This window comes from Nipponia nippon, unplaced genomic scaffold (assembly GCF_047370975.1).
Source record: "Nipponia nippon isolate SJK-2023a ecotype South Korea unplaced genomic scaffold, ASM4737097v1 scaffold_12, whole genome shotgun sequence".
Classification (NCBI taxonomy): Eukaryota; Metazoa; Chordata; class Aves; order Pelecaniformes; family Threskiornithidae; genus Nipponia; species Nipponia nippon.
Genome location: NW_028262313.1, coordinates 4,442,605 through 4,468,952, shown reverse-complemented (window position 1 = coordinate 4,468,952; position 26,348 = coordinate 4,442,605). Strand labels below are relative to the sequence as shown.

The following is a 26,348-nucleotide window of genomic DNA, read 5'->3' as shown; positions in this document are numbered from 1 at the left end:
TAAACAAAGATCAGATTTATTTTTGGTTTCGAGAAAAATATTATTGTTGTCCTTTATATTCGCTACTTCTCTTTTACTGTCTCAGAACATATATGCACTTAATGTCAATCAGAAAAAAACCAATTTGTTAAGTGTCAAGTGTCATGCATCTAATTGCTGCAACAACTGTTGTAATGGAAACCAGCCCAGCCACGCTTACCCAGTATTTCTCAATTGTCTACCAGACTGGTGTGAAACTCTCTCTCCGAACCTTCTTACAGAAGGGCAAGCAAATATTTGGTGAAAGGGTAAGAGCTGTTCGTGTGCCCCAAAGGCAGAAAACACAAAAGGCCAAGGCGAGATTCCACCGCTGACAACTGTCCATGGAGAATACACCGAATTGGGCAAGCGTCTCCTCTGGGCCTGCCTCTGTTACCTTCGCCTCACTGAGTTCCCTCCAGAACCTGCAGGGTAAATACCGGGGGCTCATCGCTCCAACGCTTCCTCTCCCAAGCCCGCACGCGCTCCGGTCCCGTTACGCTGTGATCCGATCAAAAGCCCGGGGCACACAAGGTTTCAAGTCAATCCGATTTATGCTACAGCGGCGTGAATGCTAGCGGTCACTGTAACTAACAGCAAACTGCTGCTTCAACGCTTTTTTGTGGTAAAGAAAGTGAGAGGCATCCTTTTGTTTGACTGGCTTTTTAGTTAACGAACATGGTGAGAACTGGTGGCTTGGACAGACAGTATTGCAGAAGAGGATGGAAAAGGAGAAAATCTGCAACTGAAAAATACCAATATTGCCTCAAAACTCCTCCCACATCTACAAAATATACTTGGACTAAAGAGCACAAAAACTAAAAAGGAAAACACATATTCTACACTAATAAAGAAGTATTATTCTACACTAATAAAGAAGTATTTCAGCCTGATCCCCTCAACATATACCCCCGTCTCCTCAGGCATTATGGCAAATGTTACTCTCACTCCAGTGTTTCAACAGCAGAGAGGGGCGATTGTACTGTTTCCGCCCAGCTTTTTAAAACAAGCATGTGAAACGGCAAGCAGCAGGATCGAGGACAAATTTTAGCGGACACGTGGCTGTGGAAGTTCCCCGGCAAAAGCGAGGTAAGCAGTCACAGAGGAGTGGATCGTCTCTTTCTTCCCATACGTCACACAACACGGACAGACTGACCCGTTCCGTGTTCAGCTACACAATCATTTTGCAATGAAACGGTTGTGACTTCCACGGCTCTGATGATCCAACGAGTGAGATTTAGGTAACATCATCTTTTAATTTTCTGCTTCTTTCTCGGTAGCAAACTGCTTTGCAAAAATACAAAAGTAGTGGCCTAAGATTGTTGAATTATACAGTCTAGGAGATCAAATTAGTTTAAGACCTACAAATATAAATCCCTGTTTGCCACATTTTCCATGACGTTTTTCTTGCCTGGAAACGCTGTCCTTGAGAAATTTGATACCCAAAGTCAAACAATCCCCTAAGGCACACAATTTATACTAAAACCAGTTTCATACATTACCAAAAAAAAAAAAAAAAAAAAGGGTTGTCGCTTGCTTCCCCACATCAAAATCATGCCTCCTTTGAGTACAGCCTTGATAAGTTCAGGCTTTTTGAAAACATTCTCTTATTTTAAGCATCGTCAGATGAATTCCAAAGCCTGTTATTGCACCTGCTGGTTTGGAGCATATTACAACAGAAGACCTTTGCATTCACCTCTACTGTATCAGTTTGAAACTACAGACTGGAGATCAATTCCCCTCTTCATCTTTGTTTTAGTTTGAAGCATGACAAACAAAGCAGGTTAAATAAAAAAAAAAAAAAAGATTACTGAACATCCAGACTATTCTGTATGGGGCCGTACCATGGACTGTTTGTGCAGTCTCTAGCATAATACGGAACTACAAAGACGCGTTTAAACCTAATTTTTGTAACCAGATTATGTTTAAAATTCTCATTTTTAAGGGTGATTCTAACTTGAAAATGTGATTGAAGATACTGATTACAGGCCAAAAATAAGAGAGTTCAGTTAGAAAGGGGAGAAGTAAAACAATGCAACAGCACAAGTGAGACTTCTCGCTCCGTTTTTTCTGTGTGGAATACAGATACCTGAAACCTGGCCCAGTGTTCTGTGGTGGTCTCAGCTGAGCAGCGTTACTTTGCCTCGAAAGGGACCGGTAACACTCCCTCACCTTACTTCTTTCGGGTAACTCCTTAAACCACGCCACCATTTCATCTGGCTCAGCAGTGAATGGGTGGACAGTCTGGATTTTGCTTCTGGCTCCTCAGTGGAACGCAGCTGACAGAAAGCAGGAATGTACTCGAAGCTGGGTTTCTTACCAGAAGCTGTTTTCATAACAGAAAAATTAAGAACCGTTTTCCCTGCATTTTCAGGGCACAATAAAAGTAAATGACTACGTACAGCCTTTTACAAAGTCAGATGTAGTATTCCTGTTTCTGTAATGTTAATGAACGTGTGAGGGGGGGTACCGCAGATACAAAGCACGAATGTAACTTGTGTAACTAATATTTTGCTTCTAATTGCTAGGTCCTTTCCTGGGTCTACTGAACATTCGTTTTTATCTATTTGCAATTTATTGTCAGCATTAGGAACATATGCATGGGCAACAGGTTGTTAAGAATTAGGGTGCTCACCTCCCTTCTTATGTTATTATCTTACGCTTACGATAATCGTTTCAACAACATCCTTTCACAGTGTAAGGAAATAAGTACATCAGGTGCTTTTTATTTTGCAAGTAAAGATGAAGGAATACAGGAAATAATCTCCCTGGGTAAAAGGTTTTTTTTAATTTACCCAGAGACGACGTATTTGTGCTTATGCCTGTTGGCTACAGCTGCTTCACCGATCCCTGGAGTACATACGTTCAAGTTGAGGCTCCAATCAAGTCGTGGTATTAGGGCTGGACAAGCGTTAATGACATTTCACTCAACAGCGCAAAAAAATTAATTAATGACATTACTCTAGCTACACAGATTAAATATTAACACTTATTTCCTGGCCTCAAATCTGGAATGCTACCAAACATCTGTACAGCATGGCCTAGGAGGAATTGTACGTACTCTTGCGATGACGCGTTAGAAATACTGAAAAGTAAATTAGCGCTTCCCAATACAAAATAAAATAGTAACATGAATCTATTACCACATAAGAACAAAGAAGTTTGGAGAAAGTAAACACTGAATCATTCTTTTTTAAGCAGGATTCAGCTAACGGATTCGTCTGCCCAAAGCTCAGCAACGGGGACGCAGAAGAGCCAGTCATTAACAGCTACTTCCTTTATTTACAAATTTCCTGAAATCTAGCGGCATTGCTCTGCAATAACCTTTTCGCGAAAGGAGCAGCTCAAACAGGGAAACGTTAAAGCGCATGAACACAAGCCCAGCCGGGCAGGCAAACGCGCAACGTAACGACAGAGCTCACCCGGATCCCTCCTAACGCTCCACGGAGAAAGTCCAGCAATAGTGACCTCCTGCGCTCCATCGAAATCCAGACACAGGAACGGACTCCAACAGCCTCTCCCTTTTACCCTAGTCATCCTGACAGATTATGTACTTCTTCTTAAATGTCTTGCCAACAGGGACTGTGGTGTAATTTAACAGACTAAAGTTCTAAATACAATTCTGTATTACTTCAGAAAACGTGACTCTCTCTTCAGCTTTTGTTTTGACACAAAATTCTGCCACCGATTTTGTATTTACCTTTATTGCTTTTCAAAAACTCCATCGTCTCTCATCAGTGGCATTAGGTTGCTTCCTTCTCAGACACTGGCCATAATTTAGGTAGTGAAATTACATACATAAAAAAAAAGGGGGGTGTGGGGAGAAGTAAACGCGCCTCCTCGGGTACCGCATTAGCAGCCTTTTGCCCACCAAAAGGTGTCCTAGGGGCTGGGGAGGGGTCTTTATAAAGTTCTTATAGGTTTCTCAAAATTCTGTGGGGGCAGTCAACAAGAGGAGCACCGGAGCTGGGAAATACACTTTCCCTTTTCTCTTAGGAGCTCGCATCCAAATTCCAAGTCCTCCCTTTTTCGTGACTAAGCAAAAAGAATTAGGCTTTCTTATTTGCAATTTGAAGAAATCCTCTCCTTGCAGATGTTCTGATGTACGGATGACCGGGTGCGCACTTAAAAAATACAAGTTTAAGAAAACTGTTCCCACCCATGGTCATCTGGGACCGCAGCCCCTGGGATTTCGAGCCCGAGTCATCTCTGTTCTTCATTTGCATTGCGTAACTAGTTAAGCTGCAGAGGAGAACGGTTTGAGACTCAATAAAACTTAGGAGCACTGGGAGCGAGTATATTTTAATCTTTCGCACAATCACAGTATTTTCCAGTGAAAAAGCGGTGCTGTCGTTTGTATGTTTAAGGAACTGATTTTTATTGTGGTCTTAATGCAAAATCTTAGCGCAGTCTATTGTTTAGTTCATGGTGAACCTATCCTATCCCTTTCTAGCCAAACATACCTAGGTTCATTTCCAGGTATCTATCGTTTTTAGGTATCTGTCATCTCTAGATCCACACCTGGAATTCCCAGATGAAGATTAACCTAAGACAGAACTTTATACTGCAACTTTTTGCTCACTTTAAACTTCTTGTGAGTGAACTTGCTTTCTGCTCCTTTCATGTGCTTCATGACACCCTGAGACATCGTTAGGGTCCATTTCTTTCAATAACGTTATTTGGCAACTCAAGTATTAATTTTTATAAGGAAGATCCGGAGGTATAGACTGGGGGCGAGTTGTACATGGATAATAAAACAAGGCAGCGTATACCCATTCAGTCAGAGAAGCTGGGTATTTTACCCATCGGCAAGGGAGACAGTACTGGTGATGGCGTTTTCTACCAGGGCAGGCAATCTTACTGACTTACCGCATCCTAACAGTTCCTTGATTTTTATCTGCACTTCAGAGGGGAAGTGAGACGACCAAGCACATTTCAGTCCATTTTCTCCTACAAGGCGCTGTGCACATTCAAGTTTTTCGATTTAACAGCTCTAAACACTATTCTGTTCCATCTTGTGAGCAGCGTAACACCACCAAAAGAGGAAGACAGTGCAGAAGTAGTCCGAACATAAATACTCGTACTAAAACAGGAGAACAAGGTAGAAACTAGCACAATCCTTAGAGAAAAGAAGTTTAAAAAATGGAAGAAAAAACCCCTCTGAGACAGTTTCAAACAGCGAGGTTTTGAACTTTACCACCCCCTAATACCCGTGCACGCACAGTTATCACGCTTCTCATTTTACAGACACCACCACGCTTGTTTAAGGTGTACGGTTTCAGAGGCAGGCAGCTTTTGATGTTCTCAGTCCAAAACATCCACGTAGCTTTTGCAGGAGAGCAGAAGGCATACTTACAGGATCGGGTCACACCACCACGTGCTCCAGGCCTGCGCTGGCAGCAGACGGCACCGAGCGAGCCGGCTCTGGCCCCGGAGCTGCATAACCATATCATCCCGTGATTGCACCCGGGCTACTACGTCCTACCCCTCAGCAAAGCGTAGCAGCACAGGGCAGCCGTGCGCTAGCCCGGCCCGAGAGCTTCCTGAAAGGAATTGGTTCAAGCCCTGCCGGCTCAGAAGACATAAAAAAAGTGTGCGTGACTACTTGCAGCAAACCACACAGCTAAAACTCAAGTGGCTTGACAGCATGACTTGGTATTTAGGTAACTAGATCACCTTTCATATGAGTAAAGCGGGAGTCACAGTAGCAACTGCAGAAGTAAGAAACTGTTTGTACAGCACCGAACAGACAGTAAAGTGGCCTTCCACTTAAATTTTGAAGGAAGCATGAAGAGGAAGCTGATGCTGTTGACTATTCTTTCAACTTATTTTTAGGAACTTTCTTGCTCCGAAGAAGGACCAGAAAAATCCTTAGCATGACACTGTGCATCACGACAGCAGTTTATGGTTAGTAATAAAAAAGATTTGTTAACAAATGCAGTGATACTCAAAAAAGCTAACGTTATCAAGAAAATGTTTCCATTTTCAAGTTAAAAATACACAGTCCCCACTCCAAGTCTATCAGTATTTGGACTGATCATTATGGTGATGGTAGGACAAAGCTCCCCGTTGGAAGGTTTTAGTAAGGGTTATTGAAGCGCTCACTCCCTAGTTATTGTCAAGCTTATTGCTCACTAGCACACAAAAAACCAAGTCACTCTTTACCTTTAATGCAACTCAAATGTTTCTAGGTAAGTAGGTTGATAAATTCATAAAAAAAATCTAAAAAATAAAAGAATTAAATAGTGAAAATCCTAGGCATCTCTTGGGTTATAAACATGCCTAAACAGACCATTCGATCCAGCGTGTTCCTGGATGGGTAATATGAGCTTTGTCAGCTGTTTGTTGTCAACACCGTTTGTACGATTGCAAAATACTACCTGCTACTTGAAAACACGGACCAGGCTGATCATGTACTTTACTTTAGGTCAGGGGATACCACTAGAAACTCAGAACATTATCATTCTCAAGTGCTAGATTTTCAGCTACATTCTGTGTTCGGAGTGCCTTCTGATGTTTGAATCGTGTACCATGCTGCCAAACACTGTGCCCGACAAAAAGGTTTAAAATTTACTCTTGGTTAAAACCAGCATTATGGCATTAGACTGCTTTTAATAGCCTCAACTTTAAAGCTTCAGCAACCCAGTATTCAAAGCTTACCTTTCTTAAAGATAAATCTACTTAATGCTATCCAAGTTACAGAAATATTTTTCAGTTTCAGCTTTTGAAGGAAAGGTAAACTTATAAACTAAGAGGTAATACGTAACAAATTTATTAAACTGTTTTGTCTGCCTGAGGAACCCAGGTGAATTACCTTAGAGAAACAGCCAACGGAAACCTTATCCACTATGGCCTCTCAGAGAATAAGATCACACACGCACTTTACATTTGCATCCAATGTCTGGGCACAGACCATGACTCAGAAAGGTAGGAAAACAGGTGTTAAAACAGTTGGTGTGGACCTAAAATCTCATACTTTAGGTATAAAGTAGTATCAGCATACACATAAGCTATGTTTGTATCTTATTTTCAATGCATATATTCCAGAAATTACGATCCAACTGCAGTGACAGCGACCCGCATGTTCAGTAACACAGAGGAGGTTTCCCCGAAGCCCTGCTGCTCCTTCCATTAACCCTTCTGCCCCTGCTCGCTCATCTCCTGCCCCGCGCTGCCGTTCAGACTGGTTTGGTCCAGGTTAAGCAAGGCTTATTTTCCAAACAACAGTAACTTTTTAAGTGGATGTAGGTTATACCTGAATAACTGCAGTATTTTTACATTGGGGAAGGGGGAGGGAAGGCTACAAGGCTGGTCACCATCTGATCTTTTTCTGACCATTCTGTGCATGTGATTATCATTCATCAAACCGTCTTTGAGCATTCAAATAACCTGAGCTCAGCTCAAGGCTAGAACCAGTTTTTATCTTCAGTTATATTAGACTAAAATTGCCAAACTGTTTAGCGTGCTCTCCTTTTCAGTCACGTTTTATGGAACTGCAATGTACACTGCGTAGCTATTGTTATTTAAAGGCACGCAAGAAAAACATGCCTGAAAGACCAAGCTTCAGTGAAATACTGAAATACCTCCACAGCTGCTCTCGTATGAACCTGAACAGCAAGGACAACGTATAATCCACGACCAAGCCAGACTGAGTACTGACAATCCCGGAATGGCAAAAAGTAGCATACTCATACAAGCAGGATGCTCGCCGTGGTTTCCTAAGGCAGAATCTTGCTCCAGTCCCTGCTCCAACTCCCACTTTCTCACCCTGCTTTTTATTGAAGAACAGCAAGCTCAGTTTCACCTTCCAGTTCTTCCTCTTCCCTGTGGCGATACACTTCATAATAAAAGCACTTTTGACCAAGTTGTTTGAACAGAGGGGCTCATAAAAATGCAAAACTATTTGCATGCTTATGAAATAAACAGAGAATCCATTTTCATAATGCAAATTAAACACGTCTATCTAACAAAGGCACAAACCCAAGGCTATCTCGAATTCAATAGTATACTGTGTAAACACACAGTGTGAATCAGCTGTACATACACCTGTCTTCATGGAAAGTAACGTGCAAACCAACAAACTAATGGGCTACTACAAACAGACAGGAACAACTCCATCCTTGCTTTGCACTTCTGTGTCTGGTGCCGAAAGACCACAGGCACCCCAAACCAGGACCCCTTGCAGCTTTTTCATTTTTCCTTTCTATTGCTGTATCACTTTGCTGTTGTTTGACATTACCACTCGCTGCAGATTTACTGTCTCGGCTCTTTTATGTACCATTCAAAGCTACGGAAAATATTGGTGTAAAACTACACCTTACTGAAATAGTATTGCGATTCTTTTAGTATGAATGTTTTCATTGTGCAAAAAAAACCAAAACCAAAACAAAAAGCGCCACACTAAGGAGAGAGAAGAGGTTAGAGAGGTTAGTACTTAAAGCAAATTTTAAGATATAACACAACTCGAGCAAATGACTTTACTGAATTGGCATAACGTGACCTCAGCGTAACAGAGACTCCAACAGAGAAGTAAAACCAGTGCAAAAAGCCGGCTGGTTCTCTGTCAGAGTCTTCAAGTTTAGGTTCACGGCAGCCAACTCAATCCAAACCTGGACTGCGGCGATCCCACCTTGACCGTTCCTTTGGGCTGCAAGTTTTGCAGGCAGCCTATTATACACAACATTTACGTTGAGGCAGTTGCCTGCCGCAGCTCCCTGTGCAGTCACGCAAGCGCCAGCGCAAGGGAGGAAGCGGTAACCTGGGTTTAGTGCCGCGGAGGCGGAATTACTTGCACCTTTACAATGTAGCTTTGTGAGCACTTTAAACAAACAGAAAACCCAGCCACGAGCATAAAAGGGAGCTACTGCTGCAAGAAGTGTCCCAGTCTGCCTCTCCCCTTTTCCCAGGAGCCCGAGTGAGCGAGTGCTGGCTGCAGCTTTTGCAAGCTTAGTGTGTTCGTGGAAGCGCAGTATTAGTAAAAAAGCAACCAGAAGCTGTAGCGCAATAACTAACCTGCTTTTATCTTTATTGAAAACCAAAAAAAACCCCAAACCCCATCCGCAAACACTGAAATGTCTTATTAAAATTTTATTACAGATTAATTTTATGTATTTCAAAGTACTTTAATATGCATAATTTGTTACTTATGGAAGGCCAGGAGTTAGTAATCTCCCTAATCCATAGGGGCTGCATGGTGCAGGAAACAGCAGCTGTCTGCTGCGTTGGCAGTTTAAGCTACGAAACGAATGCCCTCATTCATAAATTTTTGGGCTTTTGCTATGAGCCAGCATTCGGCGTGCAGCAAGAGGCAGTTTCCAGCTCCTCAGGCTTAACTAGCGTATCTGAAGTAGTGACATTCATAGGCTGCTCAACTCCTCTCGCTTCCAAGACAAACCATTTGTTGAGAATGACTCACTGTGTATTCTACTTATCATGTGCTTTAGTTAAACTGAACATAGTAAGATCTTTTAAAAAATGATTGCATGTAGAACTACTAGAGAGCAAACAACAAAGCGCCTGGTAGCTTGCTTAGGAAAAAAGTGGTTCAGTTAATTTGGCCAGTTACGTCAATTTGCTATTTTTTTTTTTTTCCCCTCTTTTTTCAGCAAGATACTTGCGTCTTCTTACCAGCAAGTATCACAATACCGGCTCCTTGTCATCTTACCACTAGCTTCACTCAACGCTACAAACTCAACAGGAGTTGAGGACACCGATGGCAGCGCTCATTTAAATGTGAAGATACCCATTCGGCTGTATGTGCCGCCTGCCATAAGTACGTGCAGAATTGTGAACTGCAACCTTGTGTGAAGGCAGATCAAACGTTGTGTGGTACCTGCTCATCTGTAGCCTAACTCGACAGACAGCGAGTGCTCTTCGTATTTCGCCGAGCGTGAGAAACCGACAGTGCAGAGCACTAGATGAATACTCATTATTTGCAGTCTAATGCTTCTCTAAACACAACTTTCTCGGTAGACTTTTTGGTTCAAGTTGTACGGGTGGCTCCTAGCGTACAGAAACACACGTAATAAAATTTACAGAATAGTAACTTATTTAAAACATCAAATCAGACTTGTAGCCAGATGACCAATCATTACATGAACAGAAAAAGAAATCATCTTTTATTTTGGGAAAGTTCTTCTTTTAGCACGTACCACTGCATATGCGGCTTGCTATTGACCCAAGTCATGGATGAAGAACAAGCAACTCAGTTGCTCAGTTTGCAGGAGCACAGCACACCTGTAGCTTTCTCTTTAAAAGACCAGCAAGAGGTTGACTTTAGTTTCAGGCTCATCAGCGTGCGTTATCCTGAACCAAGCAGCGTAGTTCATATATTATAGCAGAGAGGCTAATATAAAAAATTTGAGGACAGGCATCAACAGGCATGTCCACTCGATGCTGTGGAGGGAAGAGATATGACCGAAGGAAGAAGAGCAGGCTCTCGTTCGGAGCTGCCCACCCCAGGCTTAGGGGCAGCCCCGCCAGCTGTCTGCAGCTGGGGGCCTTTGGGTTCCACAGCAAGAAACGGGCATGCTGGAAAATAATCCGAGAAAAAGCTATCCGATAGATCAGTATGGCAGTGTTTGTCTGTAAAAGCATTTGTGTAACTGAGGGACAGCAAGAAAAACTCACTTGCACTAGCAGACTGTTAAAGACAACCAAACACGAGTGTTAAGTCTGTTCTTACTGTGATACGTAACAAAGATTTTCTGGCAGCCATGAAAGAAGAGCCTCAGGGCACACGTGTGCTCTGCAGAAACCATTTATTTGTTTCATATTTCTTTTTCAAGAAACTGAATTGGGAAATACAAACCAAACACACTTTTAACTACCGACACCAAACAGAATTTCTCTTTGTGGTATCACATACTTAATATTATAATTTATTCAGTTCCTCTCTATGCTAATATTTTTCTACTCCTCTGAGGAGGATTTGTGCAAACAAGGCTCTTGAAGAGCCTTAAGGGTCACTTACCAAGTAGGACAGTTACGCAATTATTTTATGGGCTACTCTCCATTTCTGACAATGGAGCCAAGCAGAAGGTGTATACGGGATTAACCCTTGTAGAAGTGCAAAGAGTTCGGTGGGCAGAGGCATGGCTAAAAATACACCTTTTTGGGAATAGGAGTAAGTATGTTAAGAAATAAGCAGCAGCTCTTGCATGCTTTTGGTTTGAGTTGTGGTGTTTAAGGGTCAAAAATTTCAGCATGGAAAGGAAGGTGTTTTGGAGGGCTCAGTCCCCGACAAGCCCAACCGCAGCAGCGCAGAGCTGTCAAACCGCACGCTGCTGCGCAAACGGGCGTTCCTGCTCACCGCGTCCAGGCTTGCACACACGGTGCGCCTGTGGACTGCCATGGAAGAACAACACTCAGCAAGAATCTTAGCTGAAGGGACTGTTACTACTCAAGTTACTTCTGTAAAGTTACACAGCAAACACACAAGCAAGCAGTTTTACAAACTAGACATTGAACTGCAGTAACTATAGTTGAAACCAAGTAACTACACGTACAGAGGAAAACCTCAGTTAAGATGCGGTTCAGAATGCACATCTTGTACCTTACAACGTGCAGAACAGTGGTTTAGGGGAAAAAAAAAATTAAAAAAAAAAAAAAAAATCAATAAACACCCCTTCATGTTACTTGAATCTACTGTTGTGTCTCCTAGATGTAAGTCACATTTATTAAGTGTTATTTAAATTTAAAATGCTACACAGTTAGGTAAGGCACCTAGCTAAGCAGAGCAAGGATCAGAGTACACTGCACTAATACTATTTTCACTATAAAAACAGGTTGCACAGTCTCATAAAATAGCTAAAAAACCCCAAATAGGTCTGCTGTGCATATCTAACGCATGATTTTGTCAAACATAACCATTAGCTAGATGTTAAGAAAAAATTTTTTAGATGTTGGCCATGCTTATACTAAAACAAAAGCACGATGAGGTAGGCTAAATGTGTCATTAACAGATATTTTAAAAATAAATTATACATTTATTATAAATTTTAACCATTTGTAAAAGAAATCCTCTGAACACAAGCATTTCTGTAACTGTCTTGGTATTACTCACTTACAATCTTATTTTCTATAGTAAGGAGAGTTAAAACAGAATACCACTTCAGAGTTATTAAAATAACAATTTAAAAAGTCTGTTTAATTAATACAAGTTTTAAGAGTACAAGTACTGGAATGTAATGTGCTATTTTAAGTCTGTCCTTGTCATGTCAACTTGTTTCTAATTTCACTTTCAAGCTTACCTAGCTATTTTTAATTGATACATACATTAATATTTTAACTGCCATTATATACTATGCTGTAAAACATTCCCAATTATCAGTGTATGGAAATACAGGCATTTCCCCTGGACACTAACAAAAGCGACGAACAAAACTCATGAGATGAGCTGCAGCATCATCACACAGCTTAAAGTAAAATGGATGTGCATGCAGGTATTCTGCTCGAGTTTTGACACGTAACAGCTGCTATTGACAGACCAATGAATTTATAATAAAAATTAAAATAGAAATAGAAATCTATTGGCTAATAGGCAAGTTACAAGTCTGCTTTTAGACAAAGATGCTCAGCTGATGAAGCAGTAACATACTCCAGGGAATCAACGGTCACATCAATATCCATGGAAGGAAATCCTAGTTCATTAGTTTTGTCCTCACTGAAAGAGCAGTGGTATTCAGGTATCACAGATTTAAGAGTCTCGGATTTAAAGTGATAACCAGGGATCCACCTTGGATCACTTTAAATCCGAGACTCTTAAATCTGTGATAATTGGTGGATCACTTTATCTCTACCTTGGAGATAAAGATATCTCACCTTGAAGCCCAGTGAACTCCCAGCTGCACAATATCCATCGATTTGGCATTAACTGTACTACAAAAAAGGATTGCAAAATTTAAATACAGAAGAAAAAAAAAAATATTTTCTCAATATCTAGGATTCCTTACAAAACACTTTACAGAGGTGAAAAGTGCTCTGATTTCAATGGAAAGCCCAAGTGTTTAGCTCCATCTGAAGCAAAGAAAGAGGAAAACAATTCCTCACGTCCTTCGCATTACACAGCTATTAATCCAAACGCAAAGTAAATATGCATGCTGACTTTTGACGTGGTAGCATTAGCTCCAACCTTGCTTCCATCATAAGCAACTCGCATACGCAAACTTTAAAAATCATCCATTATACAAATTGACGTTCTGGCAATGTTGGCTAAAGGAAAACGTTTCCTCCCCCTCCCAGCCCATGCCCACAGTCACCTTTCCTTACTTGTTCTGCTCCTTCATTTCCCAAGACTGCCTGTGCTATTTATTTCCTTACTGGAAAATGGTTCAACGTGCCTTCTGAGTTTTCTACTATATTTGGGATCATCTTAAAATGTAAAATAACTCTCTAGCCAATGGTACCAACACGCCTTGCTCACACACTCCTCACATCTAACCTCTGCAGAAGATCAAGTTCAAACCAGCACCAAGTTTAGTCCCGATTCAAAAGCTGCTACGAGCTACAGCAGCACAGGTCAGCAGCAGTGCGGTAGCCTGAATAGTGGAAAGGCTTCCTATCTAGGACAGCAACAACAGCATAAGGAATTTCCACCCCTATGCTCATTCCTAACCTCTGTATCATGCAGGTAAATAATGTTATGCACATCTGGCACGTGATTAAAGCCGTATCTTGATTACAAGTACACTTTATATGAAGTATTAGGTAGGAACTGATAGCCCTAAGAAGTGGGGCAGGGAAAGCAGATCTACTGTAGTTTATTTAAGTTCTGTCCAATTATTTTTGTTGATCTCAGCCAAGCAGCTCCATGTGGATCACACTAGGTACCTACTGCAGAAAAGAAAACTGAAACCACATCCCCCAAGCAAATCTGGCAACTGGCCAGAAGTCTTCCTCTTTCCAAGTGCAAGTCTTATTCCATACAGTGTCTTTTGGTTCACATTCGTGTAAAAAAAGTGAAGACTTCTCCCAGTTCCAGCATATCCGGGATTAAGGCAAAGTTCTCCCCGTCCACCGCTCGGACCGCAAAGAGCGATCTGTGAGAAAGGGCCTTGGCGCTGGCAGGCTTCATACCCCACACAGATCATTACAGAAACCCGTCGCACCACTTCCAGCGTGTATTTTACTTTCAGTGCGATACAAGTTACTGTGAGTGGCCACAGAAGAAATAACTAGTGCTGCGTTTAGCTTTTGTTTTTATGTGCCTACCTACCGAGTTCAAGATTTTGAGGAAACGCAGTTACCAAGAGTGTCAGAGGATTATGGACAATCTTAGTTTCCCTCCCCCATCTCCAACCAAAAAACCAAGGAAACAAAAGAAAAGCAATAGCAAAGCATTAATAATTCCTATCCACTGTAACGTACAGCTCTACTAGCACAGGAGAAATACTCTCTCAAGCTTTCCCTTGGGCCTTTTCGTACAGCTAGCCTATTCCACTAAGCACCTTCCAACTGGAAACGTGACAGGGAGCCATCCCAGTTACAGGGAGAAGAGGAGGTGACTTTGGAACGAAGAGGGCCACCAAAGCAGCCACTGCCCAGCTGCTGTAGAATGCAGGGAAATTAAACAGCGTGGCCAACGTTTGAGATGTGCCTTCCGCAAAAAGGGTGGAAGACATTGCACCATCAAAATAACGATCCAATATACGAACAAATGGAACAAAACTGTGAGTTTTGTTTCTCAGGAGATTGCTTCCCTCCTTCCATGAAACTTCCTTCTCCCCTGAGAAAATAAGTGTCCTGAAGCAGACTGACCGCATGCTTAGTTGCGTATGCAATGAAGATTTCCTTTAATAATTAACTCCAGCTCTTTTTTTAGCTTAAGTAACTCCTTATTAAGAACAGTTCTCTTATAAACAAGCACTCATTCATTTGTCATGTTAACTACCTAACTCCATTAATCATTAACTTCAACAAACTTTGCACATTTAGGTGGCTCAGGCTACCGTTTAGTATTGCATTTGGGTATTAACTTAATTTAAAACAGTGTAACAGCCTGCATCTATTTTACTAGATACATATCTTACCGTCACTTGGAATATATTTGTATCTAATACCTCGCTTTAGTGATTTGTTCAAGAGTGGTTTCTCTAGTTTTATAAAAGAGCTGAAGCATAATCCTCATGTTAGAAGGAGGTGTCATCCTGGTAATTTATCATGCTGAAAATTTATAGCTGCTGCTAAATGTGAGATTATTCAGTCAGCAGACAATGGGCAACGCTGTCGCTTGCACGGTGTATGTTACAGATCCTGTTAAAGGTAATAAACGAGTGAGGTTTGCATGAGATGCAAATACCCAAATAATTAACACATCATGAAAACCTTATAACAGTGGGGTTCTTGGGGGAGGAAGCTGTCTTGTCTGTTCCAAGATTATACAGTTCTGTAGTTCAAGACAACAATGAAGGGGAACTGGCAGATACAAAGAAAGAGAGGTAAGTTAAAAATACATTAGATATTTTCTAAAATCACTTTTATATGGAAATATTTAAGACTTCTGTAGAACTGTTTAAAACACAAACTTTGTATCTGTGCACAAAGAGCAGAAGAAAAAAACCCAATTAAACCAAACAATCTTTCTGAAACTGTGGAACATTGCTAATTCTGTCTCTTGTTTGGGAGAGAAGATTGGTTATGGAATTTGTTTAAAACGTAAGATTTTCACATCTCAGGGAAAAAAAAAAATCCATGTCTTTAATCATTACAGTTAGTCTGAGATGACAAATCCCAAAGATTCAAAAAGTAGAACTTAATTTAAAAGAAAAAAAAAAAGTGTTTCTAATTCCTATTTGTAGCTTTATTTGCTAATTTTCGCACTTCAAATTGGCAAGGCTATAAATGCAAGTTTGTCTAGAATAATAAATGACAAAGCATGTCGTATTCATATTTTCATGCTACAACAGTCCAAGATGAAAAGAGCAACCAAGTAAGGACAGATATTATCTTTAACCCAACAATCACCTTGTACAACCATCAGGGACGACAGCTGTCCGTTTACTTTATATGAAACAATCTTTCATTTACACTAAATTTCTCTGTAATGTCCATCTATATTTATTGAGCATCCTCACTGGGAAGAGCCAAACCAAAGCTGTCCGTGGGCCACGACGGGGACGGGTCCCCGCTGCTCCTGGGGCGGGGGAGGCACGCAGCACACACCCCCACCGCCTTTGCTTCAAAAAACCCACAACGCGCACAAAGATATTTTAGAACACCGCAAAGTGAGACTTATCTCAGGGGAACAGGACAAAAAAAAAAAAAACCACCCAAAACATTCAACCAGTTATTTGCTTTACTTTAACAGGTGCTCTTATGACGTGAAATAGAAAAAAATGCCCTGTGCGTAGCAATGAATCACCCTTTCCTGGGTTTCTGCGTGTGCTACATCAGCATCAGACCACAGCCTGAGCCCAGCCTCCTTTTCTGCATCTAGCAGGAAGGGGCGGGGGGGCTCCGAGGGACGAGGTAGCCCTGCTGAGGTATCGGGCAGGCCCACGGAGCCCGCTGGGCTCCCGGGAGGGCCCGGCGAGCAGGCGGGGATGCTGCTAAGGCACAGCACGGCGCGGAGCCGAGCGAGCGGCCGCCCCGGCCACCAGCCGCCTGGGCAAGAGGCAGGCAAAGGCGAGCGGAGGGTCCTGCTGCCGGCCCGGAGCCACAGCGCTCGGCCTTCAGCCCCGAAGGGCTGGGAGAAGGGAGGAAAAGGACGGGAGGCGGCGGCGCTGCCCCAGGGCTGGGATGAGGGCAGCTCACGGGGAAAGATGCTCCGGCAGCGGGGGCACCCCGGCACGCCCCAGAACGGAGGCTCCTGCGCGGGTTTATTCCCGGTAGCCGGCCCCCGCTCCGCACTTCTAGGGAGCCTGTCCGGTGCCCGGCACCTGCTCCCGGGCGGGGCCCGGGGCCAGCTCCTGCCCGGGGCCAGCTCCTGCCCGGGGCCTACCGCGCTCCCGCACCGGGGTGCCGAGCCCGGGCGCATCCTCCCGGGCCAGGCCCGGCGGGAGCCATGCCCGCGGCCCCGGGGAGGCGGGGAGGGACCTGACCCCGCGTAACCCCCGCTCCTTCCCTCAGCTGACCCGGCTGCCTCCGCCCAGGCGGGCAGCGGCCGCGGTCCCACCCCCGGCGGGGGCGGAGGACGGGCCGGAGGGGAGCGCCAGCCCCGCTCCCCGCTCCTTCCCCCGAGCGCAGGGCGACGCGACCCTCCCGCCCCTCGCCTCGCCTCAGATGGCGCCGAGGAAGCAGCGAGGAGCCCTGCCCCGCCGCCGCTCTCCCCGGGCCGTGCCGGGCGCGCCCCGGCCGTTGTGCTGCGCGGAGCGCTCACTCACCTCAGCCGGCCGCCTCGTCCCGCTGCTGCTGCTGCTGCTGCTGGCGGAGAACGGGGCCTGCCGCTCCACCGGCTGCTAAAATGGCTGAGAGAAGCCGGGGGAGGGAGAGGAGGGCGGCGGGGGCGGAGCGAGCCCCCGCTCTGGCGGCCCCGCCGGCCAATCCTCCCGCCGCCGCCCCTGTGACGCGCCGCCGCCGAGGAAGCGGCGGGGGCGGGCGGGGAGCGAGGCTGTCGCCGGGCCGGGGTCCCCGGGGGGGAGGCGGGCGCCCGGCGGGGCCGGGCCGCCCGGGACCGTGGCGGTGCCCTTTGCCGCGGTGCTCGCCGAGCGGGGCCGCGGACACGGGCCTCGGGGTGTCCCCGCTAACCGGGGGGGTGCAGCCGGCTGCAGGAGGGGGAATGTCACGGGAAACCGGGCTGCAGACGTGCTTTAGGCAGAGCCCTGCCCCAGCGCTACGCCGTCCTGCTGCACTGTTGATGCTGTCGGTGTTCAGCGAGGCTTACCAAAGCTGCGGGACAGCCGGGCCCACGGGCACAGGGCAAAAACCTCCTCAAGCCCCAGCCTCCCTAAGCACAGGCGGCGTCCCTGCTCCTGCTGGCAGGCTCAAACCCGTACCCGTAATTCCGCTAGTCCGAATCTTTCAGGCTGGACTAAACAGCACGGAGGTTCGCTACCCAGTTTTGCCTCCTGACAATCCGGAGACCGCCAAGCTGAGTCGGAGGCCCATATGTTCTTTACTCAGAACATAAGAAATGGTTTTCATCAGCAGCACTGATGAGAGCAACTGGGATTACTCAGTGCAGTTCAAAAAGCCAGAGGCCACAAATATCCCTATGATTCATGCGAGAGTTTGCCAGATGGTTTCGCATGTTTTGCTGTCTGAGGCTTCTTCAGAAGAGAGCTAGCACAAAATAACCTAACTTTTGACAAGACAAATAGCCACTTCTCAACAACGCGTAAAGGAAGAGGAGACATTTCATGCTCCATCTATGCTGCGCAGAAGTCCAGCACAATCCTCCCCCACCCCATATGGAGTGGGACAGAGTGTGAAAAAAGCAACATTACAAAACAAGCCATAGCTATATTTGGCAACAAGTGTTTGCTCCTATAAAAGACGACACCTTGCAGGAGGGTAACATTTTTTGGGCGATAACTGAATATTCAATGTAGATGTTAAATTTAATAGTTCTCATGCTTAGAGAAGCAAAAAGCGCATCACTGCCTTGGATGGAGGCTGAACTGAATCACCGTGTGGTTTCTGCTTTGCCTGGCCTATACAAATTTCAGGGCAGTCCGTTATTACTCTCACTTTGTTCTAATTTGTTTCAAACCCCATTGTTTTGCTTAATGTCAAACCATCACTAATGAGAGGGCCTGGATTGTGCAAGATGCCCGAAGGCACATCTGTTTTCTGCAGACTAAGTATTTTTTTGATCTAACCTCCCTGTATTTAGGAAAGGCTAGGCAAACAAACTTGCTCCAATTTTTTTTCCAACTAAAACACTGCCACATTAGCCTATTTTCTAAATCTTTCTCATAAACAGTAAATGGGTGAGAGAACATACTCGTAATTTGTTCCAACTATTTTATACTTCCTACAGCCTTAAGTTTTGAATTAACTGAGCTTGGGTTTACCATGATGTGTCCTGCTAGCGGGTAAGGAAGCAAGTCTTCTGCGTAAGCCAGCCAGAGCGCTGGAATGGCCACAGCGGGTCCGAACAGTGGCCGAGGGAGCACGGTAGGCTGCTGCCGATGGGGGTGGTCATCTCCTGGGAAGATAATGAATTCTGCAGCGCAGAGACTTGTAGCTAAAATTAGTCCATTTCTGCTCTAGGTAGACAAATTGATGGAAGAAAAATCCAATTGCTTTCTTAATCCATATAAGCTTCTGGTGTCTACAGCTTGATGTAGTTCCACAGTTTAACTTCATGCTGTGTGAAAATCATTTCTGTAGGTTTTGAGCCTGCTGTCTGGTATTTCCATGTGATGTCCCTTGACTTTTGTGTCAGTTATCATTCTCTCTTAACTGTCTCCATGCCACTCCTTGTTCTATAGATTTGTATCACAGATTCCTTGCACTACTACCTCATTCATCTCTCCTCTAGGCTGACAAGTCTAATGTTTTCCAGGTGCACTTTTATAGTACCTCAAACAAACTTAAGTTGGAGCTGCCATCTCTCTGCCTCAGACTGCATGTTCTTGCTCCCACATGGATTTTAGGTGCTCCAGGTTGTGCTCTCCTGCCGAGTGCAACTCTTCCCTCACCTCTTCCGTTATGCCCTCCCTATTGGAAACCTCCTCCTCAACCTCTTCTTGGCCCCAGACAAGCTGGCCTTGCCCGCCATAGCAAGAAGCTCAGTGGGGAATCCTGGTGCCTGCGGGGCTCGTCCACTCCCATCCCCAAGCAGGGCACCGCTGAATGACATCCAGGTTCAGTGCTGGTGTCGGGGGTGCTCACAAAATGCTTTCTTTGTTTCAGAAGGGTGAACATTTAAGTCAAATTAATGATTTCCGCAAAGTTGGAAACAAATTTTGGTTAATTACAATCTAAGGAAAAAATATAACCTGTCAGGTTATACTTACAGTAATGAGTCCTAAAATTAAACTTAGTACAGAGAGGGTATCCAAGTGAAGAGTCAGATGTACCGTGGTCTGTGGAGGCTTTAGAAAGAGCACTGTGGGAAACCTTTCCCGTAGCTGCAGGTATGCGAATGCCTAACCGAACTGACTGATGTAGCAGTTGCTCTTTTATTTGTCATAAGAAATAGTTACGTTTAAAGTTGAAAGCTTTCAAACATTCTTTTTTGAAAGCAAATCAGAAACAGATTTATTTGCTCTCTGTAAATAAAGCTATGGTCAACTAGCAATACCCAGAGGGTAACTGGAACACTTCCAAAGGCTTCAAAACAGGTAGCTAAGAAAAGCAAGCCTATTGTCAGGAAGCTTACATTCACTACGAGAGCTCAGAAACGCCTTTGCAAACATTTTAGGAGTCCACAAACAGAAATTAAACCTGCCTTTATGTAACAGTATGTCACACCATCTTTAAAACCAAATCTGACTGGAAGGATTCTTATTTTCTCTCGTGTTGTGACTGCTGTGTATCTGCAGTAAGAAAAACCCAGCAATGATCTGCGTGGCGTGTGATCCGTGTAACACAGCTTCCCAGACTGGGCAAGTGCTCTGTACCCACGCTGACTTTCATCCTTATCACAGAGGTCAAAAAGAAGCAAGAGAAAGGTATGTCGAGGAGAGACTAAAGCCAATCTAGGGCTCTGTTTTTCACCCATGATTCAGGGCAAGCTTGGAAATGGTCAATAGCTTCTCACCTCATTCCTGATAGCAGCAAGGGATTGCACAATGTTAGCACTTTTAATCTAAGTAGCAAATCAATATTTGGAGCCTTGTGGGTTGTTTATACTAGGAGCAGGGACTGGTGAAATCAACGATTTCTTTGATGCAATCCTGTTTCTTCACAGAGCGTACAGTTAGAATCAAAACAACAGAAAACAAATTTTGTACACAAACTTTGCCATTTTGTAGCAAGCACTCTCCAAAATAAGTTGCCTCAGTTTTGTCTCAGGCTGGTAAAGTTTTAATGTGTTCCCTTTTTTTTTTTATTTTAAATTGTATTTCTGCTACTTCTCAATAAACTTAGAGCACATCATAAAAAAAAAGCTGAAGCATGTCAGACCTCCACATTAACTCTGCGCATCAGGAGGAACACACTTCTGTTCACTCCAGATCTTTTTAAACTGACTCTCAGGTTTTAAAAGAAAACACAACAAAACCAAGGTAGCGGTCAGCCATACACATTTGGTGGCACAAAGGATTATTGATCTCTCCAAAGAAGTCCATTTCAAGGAGGAATTTCAAGTAGGGGGGACTTGAGGGATGGCCTATTGAATGAAGGGCAGTGTTTTAAGAGAAGGGGCCTACTTCCAAATGTATGAACGCTTTGGTTCTTTGATGCTTTTTGTTCAAGCTAGTTCCATTCCCTTCTTACTCTTATACATGAAACCAGATTGGACAATTATCTGCAAATCTGTTTATAACAGCTGCCAAAAAACAAGCAATTTCTACATTTTACATAGAGAATAAAAAATTCTATATCACATCTAGTATCTACAGCCAACATACTGGGCCTTTTGCAGAAGGAGCAGGGGGAAGGTCGAGACAAAGTTTGATAGGTCTTCTGAACTAAAAACCTTTAATCGGGTTTGGTACCTTGATCTACACAGATAGGACTTCTCATTCTGAGTCATTATGTAGAAGAAGGTACAGCAACTTGCAAGCCTTGAACATATCCTTGCATTAGGTAATTAAGTCCGTGTTTATAGCCATATTCCATGCATGAAACAGAAACATGTACCTGCTTGCAGACATAACATTTGTATTCTGTAAAAACATCGCATTCAGTACCTGCTCAGATCCCTGCAGCGTGTAGAGCTACTTTCTTTTCCAGAGGTAATGCCTGACAGTAACTTTCTGCTTGCTTAGGCAGCAAGAGAGACGATTTCTTGTAGTGTTACCCAGACACCTATCATGCCCCACAACACCTATGTATCTGTAGCATTTCAGAGACTGTGATATACTCAATTAATTCATCAGGCATAGGGAGCCTATATCAATATGTACAGCCCAGTAGGCTTCAAGATACCATAGCTATGATAGGCCACATATACACGGTTTTGTGCTTGGATTTTGGTTCTTTCATGCAAGTGGGCACCTACTTATTTAATGATCTTGGGTCAAATCAGCACCTCATAGACAGTACCATTGAGATCGGTAGGTTTGCACACTACATAAAGTCAAAGCAGAAGGCAGTTTCAATGTTATCTTACTGTACAGTTTATGGGAAACCTGAAAAGCCCCATCAGGAGCAGAGCTTTAGAGTATGAGATCCTAAATGGGATGCTATATGGACATGGAATTCCCGACTGAAGAATATACCGTTTAAGAAAGGAAAGCAGTACTGACAGAGATGTTTCTGATCTATACCGCAATAAACCTAGGGAAAGGTTTGGCACTCTAATTTTGTTGGTGCAAACAGTTACATGTCTTATTAGTAGAACACATGCAACTGTACAATCATTAGATCGCTGTACAAAACAAAGTACCTAAAAATGACTTTCTGGACTTCAGAGGGAACTTTGCACAGTCATTACAAGGAGGACTTCGAGTAGTTCTCACATAGTGAATTACGTTCTAGTGCTGCCTGGAGACGTTCAAAAGAAAGACAATAAAATGCTATAAAAATGAAATGTTTTCTTAGTTTTTCAGAAGCTCCAGTCTGAAGTGCACAACCACAGTTAGCAATAGCCATAACAGGCCAGCCTTACTATAAAGAGCCCGCTAGATTAGGATAGATTATGGCTAAAAATATGGCTAAACAATTGTCGTCTTCCGGTCTATTCCACACTCTTCTCATCAGGATCTCTTGAGTCCTACAATTTCCTTTACGGGAATCATAATATTTTAAACACTATAGTGCCCAAATTTAGTATGAAACCATCTGGGGAATTCATTAGAGCAAAGACTAGAATTCAGTGAGGACCCTGACCTCAATAGTTTCTCTATTTACATATGCCACGGCAGAAGTTTGTCTTGAGAGAAACTGCAAGGCCAACCTCCTAATCGACACTATTTTCCACAATTAATTTTTTTTACTTAGAGCCTAGATAGCAAAAAAAAAAATTACTTGTTCATCCTAACTTGGTTCCAATTTGTCATCTGAGCTCAATTTTTATAAAAAGATGATACTCGATTAAAAAAGCAACACAAGTCCTTATCATGTATGTCTGTGGGCTGGCTACCACTTCAAGTACATTTTCAAAGAATACGCAACAGGCAAGTACAAACAATATCCTCTGTTGTACTCCCATCGTTCTCACAGGGAGCAGTTGCATGTGCACGTATTCCTCCAGATTTGTAATGCAAGAAGTAATGTTGGTAAGATCAGAATGACTCAACTTACAGGAATGCCTACAAACAGATAAGCAGTAAGTTTTGGAGGCAAATACACATCAGCAGATTTGCATGAAGGACAGACATAATCTTGTGTCCAAAACATGTTTCGGTGCTTGAAAGAATATGTACTTATTTTAGAATAACTCGCTTCCTATGTAACGATTTAACTATTACACAAAGATTAAATGGTGTGTTTCTTTGGTTATTGATGTTTCATTTCTTAAAGGAAAAACCATAAAACAACTCATAGTCCTTAACACTGACAGCCTGTGAGCTCTTTTCTATACTTATTCATGTAAAATCACACCTAAGAGCAATTTCTGAAAATTATTTGGTGATAAACTGGCAATCTACTTATGCAAGTCTTATAAAATCTTTGTTATTGTGAACTCCTGTGTGTGATTTTTTTAAACAAACTGTAAATGACTTTTGGAACATCTGTTTCGATGATTACATACCCCTATAAGAATCAGTACAAACTGATCCTGCTTCCATCAGATATGCTTTCTTTCCTTTCAGAGATCGCTGTGCCCAGAAGGAAAAATGATGGCGTCACAACACAAAACTCCAGCCCAAGGATAGAAGTATTATATATGCTTCAAAGCAACTAGGTAGCCTTCCAGTCTTAAAATATTCTACGCATCCTGTCTAAATTACAGCAAGCTGCCAGTCTGCCCTGACATGCTCCAGCAGTTCTGCTTCAGCTTGTTCCTGAATTTGTAAGGGCGTCCTTACAAGACAGCCTTGCAGCTTCCATCCTTTCTGTCATGATTTACAAGATGGAGTACATATAAGAATCTCATTTACCCAGCTTGTCAAAATGTCAGGATTTTGCTGAAATTCAAATTATACTATTTTCATTCTGTCTTTGCAGCAAAACTTTCAGTCGTACCTTGTTTTTTCTAGCAGAACCTCTTTCTTCAGAGGCTGATTGATTAACTGCATTTTTTCCCACTAGTCCAGCAGGATCGCCTCCATAGCACTGTGTACCATTGAAAAAAGAACACAAATTCCAGGAGAAGAGCCTTTTAAAATGTTATTTATGGACAGTTTGCAGTAGTGGTACAGGCGCCTCTCAGCAATTTCATGTATTACACTGAACAATGTAATAAATGTGTACGATTTTTTTTTCTTGGTCACCTTTTGCAGACCCTTCAGAAGTCACCCACAAAACACTCCCCACATACACTTTTCTCTCTCCCATCCACATATGTCTATATAGGCTCTTGCTTACATGGACAAAGATGCCCGAGTAACAAATTCTAGACTCTTAGTAGCATCTTTCAGTCAACAAGTCAACATTTCCTTTGCATAGTAGCCTCATTGTCAAAATCTTTGGGTCTAAATTGATCTGTTTCCATTCATAAACATTTGTGGCACACACAATATATATCCATGAAAAAATCAGAAACGACATACAAAGATGAATACACCTTAACACAGTGTCTTTCAAAAAGATATTTGAATTCTTACCTTAAAAAGTACTTCCCATGAGATCGAGGATTTGACTCAGCACTCGGATCTGTAAAGTAAAAGCGCTTTTAATGAAGAGTCCAGGTGAACTTCAGTCTTTAACACTGGTGAAGTTAACACCACTGTGACTGTTTTAAATGCTTGCACTTGTGACACTGACTTCCCTTTTGCATTAAAACGGAAGAGAGTTCTATGTACACAATCAGTGTGTCATATCAGTAGCTGCTACCTACTTGTACACGTTGCTCCTCGGGTTTACGAGTAACGTCATGTATGGAAGAAATATTAACAGAATATGCTTCGCTTACACAATACTTCTAATGACTACGCTTTCATTTCTGTCAATAGTTCTATTACAAGTTGATTCCTGGCGTCAATTATTTAATTTATTCACATGACACTATACATGCAAATTGTTTGCAGAAAGAATTGTTATTGTTGTAGTACTCATAGAAGAAGTAAATGCTTGTGAATGAAACGTAGTTCCGAATATTCGCAGACACTGGAGTTGGGGTGGGGAATGGCTGCGTTCCGAGGTGCTCTCTGCTCCTGCTGGTCTTGTAGTCAGAATTCAAAACTGCCTGAAAGTAGACACGACCACATTATCTGTAACGATACCTGGCTGCAAAGGCCAGCTCAGATATCAGTATTATGCACAGCTGACAAATACCATGGTAACAGGTTCTTTTTGTTCAGATGAATAGTATCGCTTACAGACCTATTTTCTTACTGGACAATGATAGTTAGGAAAGATGATGCTGGGGGAGTTTCAGCTTTAGCTCACGTTGCCTATATAATTTAACTTCTTCATTAATATACAATAGAAGCATCTTCAAATAAAAGACTTGTAGCAATTTGAGAAAATTAGAAGGTAGTGCAAAAATAGGCAGGGTAACAAAAGGTACATTATATTCCCTAGACAAACGGCCTGAGCAATTCCATCTCTTACCAAGTTTTTGAATATTATTTTCATGACTTCTTCTGACTTTATCACTAAGCCTAACAAGAGATGTTCCTGTTCACAAACTTGGCCTTGCTTATCTCCTGAATATCAAGGCTACAAACAGCACTATGGCTATTTTTTCTTTAAGCATTATGGATCAGCATTTACCGTAACACCCTTCAGAAGAAAAGTCAAGAGTAGCATAAGTCTTAGTGTAGGGCAATGGAGCACCTTCCCTCTTCACAGTTTAAGCAGCAGTTAGTTCTGCCTGCAGAGGTTGTTCATCAAGCTCTGACAATCCCAAGTGCAGAGTATGTAGCGGAGGACTATGTGCTAGTTCTCAGAATTTAAAGGCTTGCTTAAAACAAGGTAGATATATTTCTAAGACATGTTTTCACACTGGATTTATGTATGTTATGGTAAGGTCTGAACTCCCAAAATACCAGCTGCATCTGTCTTGGGCTGGTGTAGTAAGTTCATATCTTATGAGCAGATTTCTCATATTAAAAAGTACATTCTGTAATTTGGAGACTTACAAAGCACATAATAGAACATAATTTCACTCTTTCCCCTTTTTATCTCTGCTGTCAAAATTTGTTTTATATCTGAACACACTCCCTTATAAA

General features: G+C 42.9%; 1 protein-coding gene across 9 annotated transcripts in view; it reads right to left on the bottom strand.

Annotated features, from left to right (window-relative positions):
- ACSL4 (acyl-CoA synthetase long chain family member 4) overlaps positions 1 to 24,869 on the bottom strand; it is a 48,247-nt gene extending 23,378 nt beyond the window's left edge. Inside the window, exon 1 of one of the 9 annotated variants that reach the window (XM_087748476.1) lies at positions 24,780 to 24,869. The gene's annotated coding sequence lies outside the window, so the exon portion shown is untranslated. Of the gene's footprint in view, positions 1 to 17,339; positions 17,453 to 24,779 lie in introns of those variants that run through there. The other 8 variants (XM_087748481.1, XM_087748473.1, XM_087748474.1 and 5 more) reach the window with 8 other exon arrangements.
- Between the last annotated feature and the right edge of the window lie 1,479 nt (positions 24,870 to 26,348).